The 19209-nt window shown below is 35.3% G+C and overlaps 1 protein-coding gene across 9 annotated transcripts in view; it reads right to left on the bottom strand.

Moving 5' to 3' along the window:
* Hmcn1 (hemicentin 1) overlaps positions 1 to 19209 on the bottom strand; it is a 421540-nt gene that overhangs the window by 212772 nt on the left and 189559 nt on the right. The window lies entirely within an intron of this gene.

Raw genomic sequence — 19209 nt, 5'->3', positions numbered from 1 at the left:
TAGCTTTATGGAACAAGAATAAGAAACTGAAGAATCATAGCTCATCAATGAAGCAACATCATTTGCCCACAATGAACAAACCTATTCCACATCCCTGATTTACAATGTTGAAACTTATTTTTAAATGCAAAAAAAAAAAGTATAAAAATGGATTTGGATGTCCAAAGTACAATTTTAGGCTTTGTGGATAAGTAAATTGTATATCCTTGATGTTTTCAATTTCATTTCACAACCACCACCATCAATCATGAACTCCATCATTCTTAATAACTTGCTTTTTATTAGCCAAGGCAATGGGAACATAGCACTATGGAGTAATAATGTATTTTTAAAATTTAAATTATAACAAAAGCAAAATATATGTCTAATTTCTCACCAATGATTTTAAATAATTAAACATAGATTATATAATATTAGGAAACAAAAAGATTTTTTAAGCCATGGATGCCAAATATATTAGCAATAGGGTTGACAAACTGAATTATAAGCAGCCATGAAAACAGCTATCACTCTGCCTGCAAAGACTAGGGAAAAAAATATCACCTAAGTCTCTTGAAAATCACCAATATTCTCTTCACACTAAGAGATACACTTCCTGTCAGCTGGGATTAATCCATTATTTTTAAACATCTGAGGGAATTTTCAAAGAGATCCAATGACTTTTTCTTCAAAGCAATTTTATTATCACCAAGTAATTATTCAAATAATGTTAATGCTTTTCACCCAAGCAAAAATAAATACAGCAGCTAATATGCCAGGACTAATACTCTTGTTAGTAGGTCACTGAAACAGGAAGGAAGGCTAAATTTCTTGAGAGCTAATTACACATCAGGTGGCTAACTCTAGATCCATCATTTATTTTCCACAATAACTCTATGAAGTAAGTGTTATGTCACTTTGAAGATTAAAAAGAAAGTAGGGCTCAAAATGGTTAATGAATTGCCCAATGTCACTCAAAATTGGACCTGGGAATCAAAGTCAGGCTTCACTTTTTAATATGCATAACAGTACCTACCTCACAGGTTATTCTGGGTGAGCTACCTTAATATGCACAAAATTATTTAAATACTTCCTGGCACATACTATGCACTATGTAACTTTTGCTTTTATTATTAATGTTCCATTATTTGATAAATATGACAAACAATGATAAAATAAGTAATACAATATTTAAAATACATCTGTGGATATGTACTACGTTGACATCTTAAAATGAAACTTGATGACTACTATCAACACACTTTATATACTACTTAGGTTATATGCAAATTAATAATATTTATTGTATCTAATACTTTTTCTGATGTTTAACATGTTTCTAGATAAAACTTAAAATGTATTAGACATTGGCATGCCCTACGGAGGTCCTGAGTCACACAGAACACGCCGAATCAGCCCGCTGCAGACAGGCAGGTCTGCCCACGCCCTACCAAGGTCCCCAGTTGCGCGGAAGACACCCAATCACCCCGCTGCAGACAGGCAGCCACCTGGTTCCACACTACAAAGATGCAGAGGACACCAAACCACCAGACCAAGGTACTGAGTCCCGCTGTTCTCTGCCCAGAGGTAGGGGCTTCTGAGGCACCCTCCCACTGCTCCTGGTCCAGAGGAAGGGACTTCCCAGTCAGCATCCCTCCTGCTGCTCCCAGCCCAGAGGAAAGGACTTTTGGGCCACCTTCTGTCCCGCTGATCCTGGCCCACAGGAAGGAGCTTCCAGGCCACCATCCCTCCCACTGCTCCCAGCCAAGAGGGAGGGGATTCTGAGCCACCATCCCACTGCTCCTGGTCCAGAGGAAGGGGCTTCCTGGCCACCATTCCTCCCGCTGCTCCCAGCCCACAGGAAAGGGCTTTTGGGTCACCATCCCTACCGCTGCTCCTGGCCCCTGTCCCACCTCGCCCAGCTCAGAGGAGGTAATCCGTGCAGGCCCTAACTGCCCCCCACCCCAGTCGAAATGAGAAAACACATAAATAAGTCTCAAAACCAGACTTCCAGATCACCTACAGCAACCCCAAAGGGAAATGAGATGGAACACTCTGATACTCAACCACCTGGACCCACTGAACTGGCAACAAAAGGGGATCTGGAAAAAATGAAATCAGAAATAATTTCTCAGATAACAGGAGAAATTGTGCCCCTAGTGCAAGACATCATTAATAAATCTAGAGAGAAGCTCAAGAACATGATGGAATCCCAACATAAGAAACAAATGGAATCCACAAAACAGATGCAAATAGATTTCCAGGAGATGAAAAACTCCATTGAAAGTCTACACAGCAGAATGAGCCAATGTGAGGACAGAATTTCAGATATGGAAGATAAGATTGCAATTAGTGACCAGGAAAAGAAAAATTGCTTCAAAATTATAAGGGAATATGAGAAATCAATCCAGCAGCTGCTAGATGATGCAAAGAAGAATAACATAAGACTGGTTGGGCTCAATGAAGAAACAGAAGAGAGTGGAGATGACATAAAAAATCTCTTCACAGAAATAATGGCAGAAAACGTCCCAAGCAGGGGAAAAGAGCTTGACATACAGATAAGTGAGGCATATAGGACTCCAAATAGCCTTGATCAAAAAAAATCTACACATAGGCATATAATTGTTCAGATTCGAGAAACACAACAGAAGAACAAAGTTCTAAAAGCAGTCAGAGAAAAGAAACAAATCACATACAAAGGAAAGCCCAACAGAATCACAGCAGACTTCTCAACACAAACCATCAAGGCAAGAAGAGCTTGGAGTGACATATTCCAAGCCCTAAAAGAAAACAGCCTCCAACCCAGATTGATGTACCCTGCAAAACTATCTTTCAAAATGGATGGAGAAATAAGATACTTTCATGACAAAGAGCACCTCGGGAACTTCGTGAATACCAAACCAGCACTCCGAAGAATTTTATACAATATCCTAGGAACAGACATTGAGGATCACAACCCCAGGAAGCAAAGCAGAATGAACTCATCTGGCATGACAAGAAATTCAATGTAAAGGGGGAGGACCCAACAAAAAGAAAAAGTCATGGCAATGACAAGTCAATACGTTTCAGTTATAACCATCAATGTTAATGGTCTCAATTCAACAATCAAAAGAAATAGACTGGCAGAATGGGTCAAGAAACAAAATCCAAAAATATGCTGCATACAAGAAACACACTTAATTCAAAAGGAAACTCATAGACTGAAAGTTAAAGGGTGGAAAACAATACTCCATGCAACAGGAACCCGAAAAAAAGCAGGAGTAGCTATACTCTTGGCAGATCAAGTAGATTTCAAACCAACATTGATTAAGAGAGACAAAAAAGGACACAACATCCTTGTAAAGGGAACAATCCAAGAGGAAGAGATGACAATCATAAATATCTATGCACCAAACACTAGTGCACCCAACTATATAAAACAAATACTAACGGACATGAAAACTCATATATGCACTAATACAATTGTAGTGGGGGACCTCAACACCCCACTGTCACAAATAGATAGATCAACTAGACTAAAAAGAAGTAATGAAATACTAGAACTCAATCAAACTCTTGAAAAAATGAACTTAACAGATGTTTACAGAGTCTTCCACCCCACAAAATCAGAATACACATTCTTCTCAGCTGCACATGGGTCATTCTCCAAAATAGACCACATGCTCACACACAGAACATGTTTAAGTAAGTGCAAAGGAATTGAAGTTATCCCCTGTATATTATCAGACCATAGTGCGATGAAATTGGAGATCCATAGCAAAAGAAACTCAAAAAATTTCATAAACACGTGGAAATTGAACAACACACTTCTGAATAACCAATGGGTCACAGAGGAAATTAAAGAAGAAATCAGTCAGTTCCTTCAATTAAATGACCATGACAATACAACATATTGGAATCTATGGGACACAATGAAAGCAGTCTTATGAGGGAAATTCATAGCAGTGAATATGCATATTAGGAAAACAGAATGAGCCCAATTAAACAACCTGATGCTGAACCTCAAGCTTCTAGAAAAAGAAGAGCAGGACAACCCCAGAGCTCATACAAGGGAGGAAATTATAAAGATCAGAGGAGAAATCAATGCAATGGAGACTAAGAGAATGATACAAAAAAATCAAAGAAGCCAAGAGTTGGTTCTTTGAAAGAATCAACAAAATTGACAAACCTTTAGCCAACCTTGTCAGAAAAAGCAAAGAAAAGGCCCAAATCCATGCAATTAGGAATAAAAGGGTGAAATTACAACAGACCCAGAAGAAATCCAGAGGATCATCAATACCTACTTCCAGAACCTATATGCCAATAAAATGGACAACACAGAAGAAATGGACAGATTCCTAGATGCATATGAATTACCAAAGTTGAACGAAGAAGACCTAAAAATTCTGAACAACCCAATATCAACCAATGAAATTGAAAAGGTAATTAAAAACTTATCAACTAAGAAAAGCCCAGGCCCTGATGACTTCACTGCTGAATTCTACAAGACATTTAGAGAGGAACTGCTGCCACGACTGTTTAAACTCTTCAATGAAATTGAAAGGGAAGCAATACTCCCAAATTCATTCCTGGAAGCAAGCATCACCTTGATCCCCAAAGCAGAGAAAGACCCAACTGAAAAGAGAACTATAGGCCAATCTCCCTAATAAACATAGATGCAAAAATCCTTAATAAGATAATGGCAAACAGAATGCAGAAGATCATCAAGAAGATCATACACCCTGATCAAGTGGGATTCATCCCAGGGATGCAGGGATGGTTCAATATATGAAAATCAATCAATGTAATACACTATATCAATAGAGCCAAGGACAAAAACCATACGATTATCTCCATAGATGCAGAAAAAGCATTTGACAAAATCCAACATGCATTTATGATAAAAACCCTACAAAAAATTGGAATAGATGGTCTCTACCTCAAACTGATAGAAGTCATCTATGAAAAACCAACAGCCAATATCATACTAAATGGTCAAAAACTGAAATCTTTCACACTAAAATCAGGAACGAGACAAGGATGTCCACTATCACCACTCTTCTTCAATATAGTTCTGGAAACATTAGCCATGGCAATTAGACAAGAGAAAGAAATAAAAGGAATAAAGATAGGTAATGAAGAAGTCAAATTGTCATTATTTGCAGATGACATGATACTCTATATGGAAGACCCCAAGAACTCCACCAAAAGTCTTCTAGGCTTAATAATCAAATTCAGTCAAGTAGCTGGTTACAAGGTCAACACACAAAAATCAATAGCTTTCCTCTACACAAATGACAGACTGAGAGAGAAATAGGGCAAATAATTCCTTTCACAATAGCATCCAAAAAACTGAAATACCTAGGAATCATCCTAATGAAAGAAATCAAAGACCTCTTCTCTGAAAACTATGGCACTCTGAAAAGAGAATTTGAAGATGATATCAGAAAATGGACAGACATCCCCTGCTCCTGGGTAGGAAGGATTAATATAGTGAAAATGGCCATACTTCCAAAACTGCTATATAGATTTAATGCAATTCCAATTGAGATCTCAGCAGCATACTTCATAGACCTTGAGAAAACAATCCAAAACTTCATTTGGAACAAGAAGAGACCCAGAATAGCAAAAGCAATTCTAGGTAACAGAGACATGGCAGGGGATATCACAATCCCCAACCTGCAAGTATACTACAAAGCTACTGTGATAAAAACACCATGGTACTGGCAAAGAAACAGACCTGAGGACCAGTGGAACAGATTAGAAGATGCAGAAACAACACCAGCCACACTCAGCCATCTCATCTTCGACAAAAGAGCCAAACACCCTCACTGGAGGAAAGATAGCCTCTTTAATAAATGGTGCTGGAAAAATTGGGCTTCAACTTGCCAAAGATTCAAACTAGACCTATATCTCTCACCATGCACTAAACTAAAATCAAAAGGGATTAAAGATGTAAATATTAAAATAGAAACTCTGAACCAGTTGGAACAGAGGTTAGGTAGAACCCTTGAAGACATCAGTGCAGGAAAAGATTTTATGAACAAAACCTCAGTTGCCCATGAACTGGCACAAACCATCAACAAGTGGGATCTCTTCTTATTAAAAGGCTTCTGCACAGCAAGAGAAACCACCAGCACTGTGAAGAGACAACCCACAATGTGGGAAAAAATCTTCACCTGCTCTTCCTCAGACAAAGGTCTACTATCCAGAATCTATAAAGAACTTAAAAAGATCAGACCTCCCAAATTTAAAGACCCAATCCAAAAATGGGCATCTGAAATGAACAGACATTTCTCAGACAAAGAAGTAGAAATAGCAAATGAATACATGAAAAAATGTTCAACATCACTGGTCATTCGAGAAATGCAAATGAAAACAACGCTGAGATTCCACTTCACTCCAGAAAGAATGGCTGCTATCATGAATCAACCAATAACAAATGCTGGTGGGGCTGTGGGGAAAGAGGAACCCTGCTCCACTGCTGGTGGGAGTGTCGACTGGTGCAACCACTGTGGAAATCAGTATGGAGATACCTCAAAGAACTAGGACTGGAAGTCCCATTTGACCCCGCTATTCCACTGCTGGGGATCTTCCCCAAAGAATTAAAAGAATCATATCACAGTGATATATGTGAACCCATGTTCATAGCAGCACCGTTTGTGATAGGTAAAACTTGGAAACAACCCAAATGCCCATCAACTGGAGACTGGATCAAGAAAATGTGGTTTTTTAATAAAATGGAGTACTACTCAGCCATAAAAAAGGAGAAATTAGAGACATTTAGAACTACATGGATACACATTGAGGCAACACTCTTAAGTGAAATAAATAGGACACAGATGTGTAAATACCAAATAGTTTCTCTGGTGTGAGAAACTGAAAGTGTAAATAAGGACTAAATGTATAATAGGTAATGTGAAATAGGAAGAAAAGGGGCAAAGAGGAAGGAAGTGGGAGGGCTAGGGGAAAGGACAGGAGGGAATGGGATTAATATGAGAAAATGGAAAAATAGGAACAAAATCTTTGTAAATAGGGAGGACTGGAGGGGTTGAAGGGAAGGCTGGGCATGGGTGAAAAATAAGAACCAAGAGAGACTATGCAAAGGTGCAAATTTCCAATGATGAATGTCATTATATTGTGTACCTAAAATGCACCAATGATTAGAATGAATAATCGATAATGTAAAATAGGAAGAAAAGGTTCAAAGGGGTAGGGGTAGTGGGAGGGGCAGGGGAAAGGAAAGAAAGGAAAGGAAAAATGCTGAGAAATGGAAAAAATGGAAATAAAGTCTTTGTAAATAAGGAAGGGTGGAGGCCGTGAAGGGAGGGCTAGGAATGGGGAAAAAATAAGAACCAAGATGCATTATGTAAAGGTACAATTCCCAATGAGAAATGTAATTGTGTTGTATACCTACAATGTACCAATAAAAGAATTTAATAAAAAAAATGTATTAGACATTTCAATAAAAATAGATCAAATTCATTTCCTGTATATTTTACTGATAGAAAAAAATATGCTAATACTATACCTATGTCATCTGCCACATGTTTAAAAAGTTATGATGCTATAATGAGCATACAGTTATAATAATATAAATTCCTTACTTATTGAAGTACTGTAATTCATTGGAGAATTCATCAATCATCTTGTTAAATATTTCCTTTTTTACTGCAATATTCTCCCTAGTGATATGAATTAATGACATATCCACCCTTTCCTGATACCACAGAAAACAAATTAGTACCTCTAATGTTCATACAGAAATAACATTGAAGATAAGTGACTGCTTGGTCTGGTCCATTGATTTTCATGTGGCAGCACACAATTATGAAGGAGATGGCAGCTCTGCCCTGAATAGGCTCAACTCACAGGCCCCTGTGTTGCTCTGCAGCCTTTTAAAAATCTTTCTCATAAGGGAACAGCCCAATAACCAACAGAATACAATTTCTGTTGCCAGGCAAAGGAGAAAACAGTCTGATTTAAACAAAACTTTAAACTCATATCATGCACATAATTATCTCTCACTAACATCCTAACTTCGAATTGTAAACTTGGCCTATATCAGTATTTGAAAACTTAACAGCCCCCTGAATTACCTTAAAAGTAAAAAAGAAAAAAAAAAAAATTGAGCCTTTTTTTGTAAAATTTTGCAAAACTCACATGATAAAATTTATAAATCAAGTGAACTAATTAAAACAATACTTAATTAAGAACTCTATAAATGTTTCATCATATAATTATCATATTTTGTTCTGAAATATGGCTTTAAATGTAATTTATAATAGGCTGGCATGTGAACAACTGGAAAAGAAAATACTTACATAATAAAATCAAAAACTGCTGTCATGACCCAAATAACCCACTGCAGTTACCATGGAAACATTAAAGATAAGGTCAGTGACCGAAGTGATCATAATTAAAACCAACATTCAACCAAACCATCTAATTGATTTATACCTCTGAAAACATAATTGACTTACTATATTTCTTAATATATTTCTCATTGTGGATAAATGTATTCCCTAAAAATGTTGAATGATCTAATACTACATAAATGCTACATAAAAAGGAAGATAATTAGAAGTTAATTACTAGAAATAATATCTGTTGTCTTACACTGCCCATAAAATTTGTTTTATAAAATTTCTAACCCTTTTTCTAAATAACTGAATTGACCCCCAAAAACTAACTTCAAAAAGTTACACAATGACTACTATTGAGCCAACTGAGAATTGTAATTAGTGGCTATATCCCATCCTAATGTATGTGTATCTACCAATTTAAGTCAATACATTTATTTAAAACATACTGGCACTGTTATCAAGTGCATTACTTCCATTTCTGATTAGGTAGGTAATCCCCCCTAGTTCTAATGTAAAGTAAGTCTTACTCAATGAAACTTCTCAAAGAAAATGGCAAAAAATTTTACTAAGAATGATTAATATTGGCCAAAAGTTCTTGCTCACTTAGCTTTCCTTCATTTTCACAGAAATGAGAATGGAACATATTTTGACATTTTTAAGTTTTCCTTTGCCTATGAGACAGTTTCTCAGAAGTGGCCAGGGACTTCTTCCAAAGATAAAGGATGAAAACTAAAAACAAATCAACCAAACAAAAAACAAACAACAAAAATAGAAATTGATTGCCTAGGGAAGGGGGCAAGGACTACTGAAATCTCAAAGATAAGGAATCAAATGCAGCATTTCTAAATGATATCTCATTAATGGAAATATGCAGACCTGGTTACAATCTCTATAAACTGTTCATTATTCATGAATGACAAAGATCGAGTAAATTAGGATCATGGTTTATCAATGGGGCAGTGGAAGTGAGTCTTCTGAAACTTCTCTCTTGCTGTTTCTGCCTTTCTTCTTTCTCTAAAAAAGGCTAGAGCTGTACTGTCTAATACAGTAGCCACATAAGCCTATTTAAATTATCTAAACTAAATAAAATTTCAAAACAAGTTCCTCAAGTACACTAGTTGTATTTCAAGTGCTTAGTTGGCACATGGAGCTAGGTGGCTACCCTGTAGCCCAAAGCAGACTCTAGAATATTTCCATCACTGTGGAAAGTCCTATTGGACATCACTGGTCTACAACGTATTTAATCTGAGAGGGAAGTTTCCAAATTCATTGATTTACCAGTAGGGGGTGCATTGTCAACAAAACATACAGGCAAAGAGCTAGACAAAACTTCATCCTGACAGTTATATACTGATTTTGCTTTAAAAAATCCAATGTGGTTATTAAATTCAGCAAGTAAGAGAAGGGTGATCGCTTCAGATATATACAATGATAAATTACAGCTAGATTCCATTCTAACGATAGACTCTTCATGATAAATATGCATCAAGATTTCTTAAAAAGCTACAACACATATTTTCCTGCAATAAGTTATGAAGTAAATGTCGAAAATGTTTCCTGCCTTGATATCCAAATAAGAGAGAAAGGTTAAACCTTAGATTTACAATCTCATCTGGCTTTAAAAGTGGCAAATCATAATTAGTAGTATTACTTCATGTCATAGTAGAAGATAACTAAACATGTATATATAATTGAGACTCAACTACAGCAACAGTTTTTGACTATCAAAAGCTTGTTATAATAGTTGAAAGACAGGTAATTTCCCACAAATATGTAAGAATCATAGAACCAAAAGGATAGGACAGGAGAACTATTTAGTACTTCTTGAAGGAAGTTCTTTGAGGCCTCGAAGTTAATTTATGTTTCTAGACAAATCCATGTCTACCTTGAAATAACTTGGAATGCCTAGTTATTAGGTATTCCACAATGCAATTGGATCACTTGTCTTGTGAGTCCAGTCTGAGGTTCACAACCTCCCAGACCTCCAGCTGTCACTCCCTGAATTCCACATTTTCCTTTTCCAATTCTTCATGGCCACAACTTTTTCACTTCCTTTCTAATCCAGTCTATTAGACCATTACTGTAACCTTCTCTTCCTTCTTGATCCATCCTAAACCCCACAGAACATCACTCCAACCATACTTTTCTCCAGTTGTCAAAAATGCTGAACCAACTCAACAAAACCATAAAATTAAATAATTTAATTCTATATGAAAAAGCTATAGACTACATCAGAAAAAAGAAAATCGTACCACTGTAAGGATGGGTCTTCATATTGTTAGGCCCTCTATTTGCATCCAGCACACATTTCTGTGTTCTCATTATTCCATGGCTTCGCACATGTAGTTTTCTCCATTTGGAAAGGCTTTCCTGACCTTCACCTAGCAAAAGTTGACTTATCTTCCAGTGGACACTTCAGGTGCCATTTACCCTGTGAAGTCCTCAATCTGTACTCATCACAGAGATGGAGTTAAAAGTTCTGGGGCACTCTGATATAGCTCTTATCACACTGTCTTGTAAATATTTGTCTTATTTCCTTATTTTATTATGTTATGGAATTTTTGAAGAGAAGGATGCTGCTTTCTTCTCATTTATAATTTACATCCTTAACAAACAGCACAATATATGACAGTGAATTTTTTAGTAAATAAATCAAAGAGTAAATGAATGTTTAAACAACTGAGTAAGATACCACCTGTGACCTTTCTAATGATGGCTTTTAATAGAAGCACGAAATGTGTCTCAGTATTTGTTTCATTATTAAGAAGAAAGTGTATGTACTACAGAATCACTGAGGTAGTACTTGGGGACAGAGAATAAAAGATCCCATCATCATAATCATTATATATCAGTTTTTATATATCATTATATATATAATATATATATAATAAATGGAAAGCTCCTAACATATCTTCTTTAGATCCAACACATAAATATTCCTATTTTGTACTGTTAACTCTAATTCAATTCTTATTATCAAATATCACAGCCTCTTCTTCATATATAAAAATTTAAAAATGTTTCACTATGAATACTTTATCTTTAGAACAATTTGTTTATAGCTGGACAAGTAGTGTATAAAATAATAACTCAAGAAATTAATACATGGGGGACACTTGAATCAATTTTTAGTACATGTTATCAATATCTTCCATACTTGCAAAAGTTCTGATGCATAAACACTCTGCTTCTTAGTCTTCCCATAGACAGGCACTGCATACAATACAGTGTACAAATATTATGTCAGGCACTAAAAACATAATCTTGATGGAGCTCACAGTCTAGTCATCTTATATATTTCCTGTATGCTTGTTTGAGGAGCATATTTACAGTGCTCTCTCTCTCTCTCTCTCTCTCTCTCTCTCTCTCTCTCTCCTAAAAACTCTCCTTAGCAGCTACTCTACCATAACTTAAGGCCAAAGAGTCACCAAACTGTTGCAGTGTACCACCTGGTCCACTCTATGGGCAGAGAATTACAATCAAGCAGTGATTTCTCCAAGTAATCATCACACTTAACGCTGGGACTTTGGAGTTTAGCCCACCTGCGAAAACTGTAGCTTTGTGTGTTTTTTCTTTAATTCAGTACTCTTGGGAGTACTCAGTTCTTATAAACCATTTCTCTTTTCTCTTTACTGTCCTCTATCACCCTGTACTTTAGACATGCTAATAGCATATATAAGCATTTCGCTATACAGTCGAAAACAATAGAAAAAATTCAGATGTGGGCTGTGCCACTTGCTGTTCAAGGGCATCCCTTATTAGTAAAATGGTAAGTGTAAAGTGTTGGTTAATGCTTCATAATAAATCAGTAAGTGAAGTGTCTTCTTGAGTTCTGTGAGTCATTCTAGCTAAATTATTGAGGCGGAGGTGGGAACCTCTGATTTATATCTGGTTAGCCAGAATTACCAGAGTTTGGAACTGGAGTTTGGCATCTGAAGTGGGTGCAACCTTTTGGAATTGACAGGTAGTCAGTGTCGGTACTGAACTGTTGGATACCCCACAGGTGTTCTGAGAGTTGAAGATTTGGTTGTTGGTGTGGAGAAAACCTACACATTTGGTGTCAGAAGTGCTGTGGGTTGAAACAGACCACAGTAAATAGTAATAAAATTTGTGAGGATTCGATGTCTTATGTATGCCAAGAATTCCCAACATTTTTCAAATGTTAGTGAGTAGTTGTATTTGAATAATTTAGTGGCTTAAAATGTTTGCTGATTCCTCATTCTCTCTATCTCTCTGTCTCTCTCTGCCCCTGCCTCCCACTCCCCTCTCTGTCTCACAGCCACCGCAGTGTGGAAACTTTCCCCCAGTTAATACATTCCAGCATTTAACCTCTCTAACATCTGGATGTTCTTCCTGCTACCACTCTTTAAAGTCATCAGATTTGGCTCAATATACAATTTTAAATGGTATATTTTTGCTGAAATTACAATGTTTGTAATTTGTAGCTTCTTTATAACAAATTTCTTGAATATTTTTGAAATATTTATTAAGTTATCCACATCCCTTTTTACAATCTAAATAAGCTTATTTCTTTAAATTTTCCTTATAAATTTAATTTAAAAATGAATACATCTCTTTTAAATTTTAGAGAGATATAATTCCTTCCATCTATAATTAAAGTGTTCTAACATCTTTATAAAACTAAAATGTACTGGATGAAAGGCAAAAGAAAATGAAACATATGATAGCCATTCTCGTAATTTATTGCAAGGAATCGGAATGTATTATAACAGAAACTTGCCCCTAACATGGAGACATTAGATTACATTTGGCAGACAAATTGAGTGAATGTTGAACTTTTCTTACAAGAAAGGCTAGTTTGGATCAATTGAAAGTTTGGATTTATTCCTTTTATTAGATGTCATTTTGGTTCAGAAAAGATTTAAAGCAGCTTACTCTGCAATTTAGTACTACAATATTCCAGATCCTTGGCTTTCAAATATGAATTTTTTTTTTTTTTTTTTTTTTGTACCAGGGATGAAACTTGGGACCTTGCACTTGCGAGGCAGGTGGTGGCACCACTGAGCTAAATCCCCGGCCCTCAAATATGAATTTTTGTACCATAAAATGTTATAACTTAACACTTTACATTTAATTCCTTCATGATACCTTTTAATTTACAAACAACTCTCGGTGGTAGATACTTGTTAAATGCCAAAGACATTTTTTAAATATGTAGAATAACTCCTCACATTTTATAGCTATGAGATAAACTTCCCAAATAAGTTATCCAGCTTATCTGAACAGCAAGCCAGGTCAGTATCTCAACTCTAAGAGTCTTCAGGTAAATTCCTTTGTACTTACCATTTTAACATGAATCTCATACTCTTAAAAAAGTGTTAAGAAGAAAAATATGCAGCCTTATGAAACAAGTTTCATTCTAGATGACTAGTAATTCCATGGTAATAACTTCCATATTACACAAGTTTCTTAAAAGTAATCTTTTCTACTAGCTGGGTTTTATGAATCAAAGTGAGTTCTTCATACATGGCGAGTTGTTTAGAAATCTGCTACAATATTCCTTGGGGATAGAGGTCAAATTTAAATAAAGATGGAAGAATGTCTATTTTTTTTCTAATTATAGAATCAACAACAACATAGGGAGCTCATTAGCATCCAGAAATTAAAAGTGATAGCCTCCACAAAGAAGAGTTTGCATCTCCAGTTCACAGATGATAGATACCCTGGCACAGGTGAAAGAACTTAGTCATGGGAGTTTTTGGTTTTTAATGAGTTAACATCACAAGAAAAAACAAAATTGAGTTTTTCATGTAAATCATGAAAGCTAAAGACAGGTACCACCATGGATGCACTGTATTTGATCTTATTTTATGTTCACATCAAGTACGTGGGTTCTCTAATGTTAATATGATATAGTTTAAACAGTTTTTAATCATTTTAGAAAGTGATGATTCTATGTCATGAACTGATAGCATTTCTCAATTACAGTATTTATATTTGAAAAGAACTTTTACCACTCAGCACACAGTGACAAAACTGCTCTCATATCTTTATGCCTAAGTGAACTATTTTTATCTACACATAAATTCTAGGACAAATTACCTTCTCTAAGATAAAATTTTAGTATTAAACTTTTCCATATTTAAGGAACATTAACACTAGATCCTTAATTCATATTCTATATTCCATTTACATAAACCAGATAAGAGAGATTTCTTCTGATAAATTTATATCTGACCTAGAAACAAGTTTTATTGCTTTTCTTGAGGCATTTTTATTGTTTTTTATTTTAAACTTTTATCATCTTATTTTTAATATAAAAGTGATAAAGTATTTGGAGGATATGTAGAAAGAAAAAGAAAATATATTACCTATATAAAATTCAATCCCCCAATAAAATTAATGTGAAGTTTAAAAACAATTTTGTATATTTGTACCAAACTTTAAAATAATCCATTACTGTTTAAATATTTTTTGCAAATATAGAAAAGCATAACAACGTCACTTTTAATTTCACTGCCCCAAACTATTATATTCACATTTTTATATACATGGATCTATTTTTTTCCTTCTAGCATAGCAGTGGTGGGATGGCTTCTACTTGGTTGTTTACGTAGCTAAACTTCTGAGTCTTATGAACCCTGCTTGAAGGAAATCCCTTTCCTGAGGAATTCCCTTTGTCTAATTACACTATTATCTTCAGAATGAGGAATATTCGTACTGAAATGAGCAGATCACCTCATTCCCATTCTCAAGCTCATTAGTGAGGGAATGCTCACAGCCAGTCTCTGAGGTCGGCTTTACTTGTCAAAGATTCTCTGATGAAATGCGAACGAGCCTGATAATAGTTACCAAGGGAAAATTGCCAGTCCTGAACACCACGGCCTCCCCAGTTTTGGTTTCTTTTCTTTTTCTTCTTAATTTATTTCAGGCATTTAACTTGCCTGTTCAATAAATTATTTTAAGAAGGCTTGTGATTCTGGTATTTTTTCTGAACCGTGGAACATTTGAGGATGTCCTTTTGATGACTTTTTATGAGAAAGATGATTAAATTGGATCATAAATTCTTGGATATCAATCTTTTCTTCCAAAACTACATGTATCTTCTTTCCCTTTATTGTGCCAGTTAGGGTTTCAATTACAAAGAACTGAAAACGGTGCTGACTTAAGCAGAAAAGGAATTCACTGGAAGCATATTTTTTAAAGGACAAAATCAAAAGGAGACTAGAATTCAGGTAGAAAGCAAGAGACCTGGCAGATGAACACACAGCCAACATCAGTTTATTAGAACAATGGTGCGTGCCACTGGGACATGAGCTGTAGCTGCCGCTAGGCTCTGCTGCCAAAAGCAAGATCAAAGCCCCACTGGGAGTTGTGAGCAGCTGACAGAGGGGAAGAGGAGAGGAGCAATCTGATCTCACTTGTTTTCTGCTTCCTGCCAAGATAAGGAAGGATTTTTCCTAAAGTCGGGAAAAGTATTCACACCTTAAAGGACTACTCTGACAGACATTGAGTGCAACTGTCTATTTTCCAGTCTTTAGTACATTTGAGAAGTTTGACATCAGTAAGATCTTGCCTCCTTACGTACAGTGTATTGACTCAGTCTGTACCCTTGTGGAAGTTTTTCTTCACACTGGTAATATAAAGTTTCAGCCAGAATGTATCTAGATAAAGTTCTCCACACACTGACCTTGCTTGATTTGCTCATCCTGGACACTGCACCCATCTCTGCAGTTTTCTTCAAGATTTCTTTGGCTATTCCTTTTGTCTGTTTCTTAAACACCTCTAAATCTTAGATTGAAATTCCAGTCTCTGTTTTTATCTCTATTTTAATTTTAAAACATCTTATTCAACTATGTTCTTTACCTTGGCATTCTGAAAGATTTCTCATTTATGCACTACATCCCCAATTTTATTTTCATATAGTATTAGATTAACTTAGATTTGCACTATAATTTTTTATATTTCTAATCTCTTTTATTGATACATAATATTTGTACACCTTTATGGCATACATTATAGTCATATGGACATACCACTTAACATATGGACACAATGTTTAATGAACAAATCAGGGTATGTTTAATGAACAAATTTTTGTCTCTGTAAACGTTAATAATCTTTATGTATTGTGCATTTCATACTCTTCCAGTCATTCTAAAACACATCATAGAATACTTAAAGCAATATTTACTCTGCTATGCTGAAGAACCAGAAGCAATTATTCTGTGTTTTGGTGGTCCTTTTTGAACTTCTTTCCATATTCTTTCCCCTCTGCCATTCTTAGTCTCACATAATCATTTGTCTTTTCTGTGCTTCTATAAGATTGAGTTTCCACAAATGAATGGGAACATGCGGTATTTGTCTTTTTGTATCTGGCTTATTTCACTTAATATAATTATCTTTAATCCTTGTTGCTACAAATGACAGGACTTCATTTCTTTCATGACTGAATAATATTCTGTTGTGTGGATATACATGTTTTCTTTATTTACTCATTGACTGATGGATGTATAAGTTGATTCCATATCTCAGCTATTATGAATACTGTTCCAAAAAATCCAGAACTGCAAAAATCTTATTGGTATAATGATTTCCTTTGGATATATATCTAATAATAGAATTGCTGGATCATCCAGTAGTCTATTTTTAGGATATATTTTTTCTTTCTTTCTTCTTTTTTTTTGATTTTGTTTTGTTCATTGTTTGTTTTTGGTACCAGGGATTGAACTCTGGACCTTGTGCTTGCAAGGTAGGCACAGCGCCACTGAGCTACATCTGGCCCTTGTTTGTTTTTTGAGACAAGGTCTCACTATGTAGTTCAGTTTAGTTTTGAACTCACTATTTAGCTCAGGGTGGCCTCAAATTTACAATGATCCTCCTGTCTCTGCCTCCTGAGTGCTGAGATTGCAGGCACCAACTGGCAAGTCTGGCTCTATTTTAGTTTTTAAAAGAATTTCCACATCTATTTCCATAATGACTGCATTCATTTACATTCCCAGCAACAGTGTATAGAACTCCCCTCTCTCCATACCCTCGCCAGGATTTTTTCTTTTTCTGTCTTTTGATGATAGCCCTTCTGACTGGGTGAGATGATGGTTGTGATTTCTATTTCCCTGATGATTAGTGCAATTGAGCATTTCTTCATATACTATTTATATGCTTTTTCTTAAGATATGTCTATTAGTTATTTAGTCTAGTTTTAATTGGTTCATTTCTTTTAGTTTTTAGCTTTTTGAGTTTCTTATATATTCTAGATATCAACACCTGGTCAAATGATTAGCTTGCAAATATACTGTCGTATTCTGTAGGTCATCTATAGGTTCTGTTGATTATTCCCTTTGCTATGCAGAAGCTTATGTTTGATATATACCATTTGTCTATTTTTATTTTGGTTGCCTGTGCCTTAGGGTCCTAGCTAAGAAATCACTGCCTATCCCAATGTCTTGAAGTGTTTCCCTTGTGAATTTTTTGGGTAGTAATTTCATAGTTTTAGATTTAACATTTAGGTCTTTGATCCATGCGAGTTGATTCCTGTGTATATTAACAAGAAGGAATCTAGTTTCATTCCTCTGTATATGTGTGTACAATTCTACCAGCACCATTTATTGAAGAGACTGATGTTTCTTCATTGTATGTTTCTGGAACCTTTGTCAAAAATCACTGGCAGAACAAATGCAGATTAATTTATAGATTTTCAATTCTGTTTCATTGGCCTCTGGGTCTGTTTTGTGCCAGTACTATGCTGTTTTGCTTACTACATCTTTGTAGTATGTTTTAAAGTCAGATATTGAGTTGTGATGCTTCCAGGATTGGCTTTTTTTTCACCTTTACCTACTCTGGTGTTGATTATAAAATTATTTTTAATTGCTCTGAAGAAAGTCACTAGTATTTTTATGAAATTGCACAGAATCTATACATTGCTTTTAGTAGTATGGTTTTTTTTAACAAGACTGTGATCTATAAACACATCATATCTTTCCATTTTTTGTGTCCTCTCTAATATCTTTAATCATTGTTTTCTAGTTTTAATTGTTGATATTTTTAACTTTCTTGGTTAAACTTATCCCTAAATACTTTTGCAGCTATTGTGAAAATGATGCTTTCTTAATTTTTTTTCAACAAGTTCATTACTGGGATATTAAAATGCTACTGTTTTTATATTTTGATTTTGTATCCTGAAACTTTACTAAATTTGTTTATAAGGTCTAACAGCTTTTCTTTTTGTACCAGGGATCAAACTCAGGACCTTGCACTTGCAAGGCAGGCACAGTGCCACTGAGCTAAATCCCCAGCCCTCTAACAGCTTTTTGATGAAGTAGGGGTTTCTAAGTATAAAACCATGTCATCTGCAAACTTGTAGAATTTAACTTCTTCCTTTCCAATTTAGATATCTTTAATTTCTTTCACCCAATTGTTCTTGCTAAGATTTCTGGGACTGTTTTAAATAAGACTGGTGAAAGTGGGCATCCTTGTCATGTTCCTGATCTTAGAAGAAATATTTTACCTTTCCCTCGTTCAGTATGATGTTGAATAATGTGGGGTTTTCACATGTACTCTTTAGTATTTTTAGGTAAGTTCCTTTTATACCTAATTTGTTGGGAGTTTTTATCATAGAGATGATGAATCTTACTGAATGTTTTTCTTCATCTATTGAAATGATCATATGGTTTTTGTCCTTTATTCTGTTTTGTTGTGCCGTTTCATTGATTTGCTAATGTTTTCTTTGCAAACCTGGATGAGTGCCACTTGATTATGGTGTATGATCTTTTTGAAGTACAGCTGAATTCAGGTTGCTAGTATTTTATTGAGAATTTTTGCATCTATGTTCACCAGGCAGTTTGTAGTTTTGTTGTACTATTGTTATATCTTCGTCCTGTTTTGATATCAGGGTAATTTTGCACTCAGGAAAAAGAGTTTGGTA

This window comes from Heterocephalus glaber, unplaced genomic scaffold (assembly GCF_053883595.1).
Source record: "Heterocephalus glaber isolate CG9 unplaced genomic scaffold, H.glaber_assembly_v1.0 deba00001600, whole genome shotgun sequence".
Lineage (NCBI taxonomy): Eukaryota > Metazoa > Chordata > Mammalia > Rodentia > Bathyergidae > Heterocephalus > Heterocephalus glaber.
Note: the sequence above shows the minus strand (reverse complement) of the source record. Positions and strands in the feature narration are given on the sequence as shown.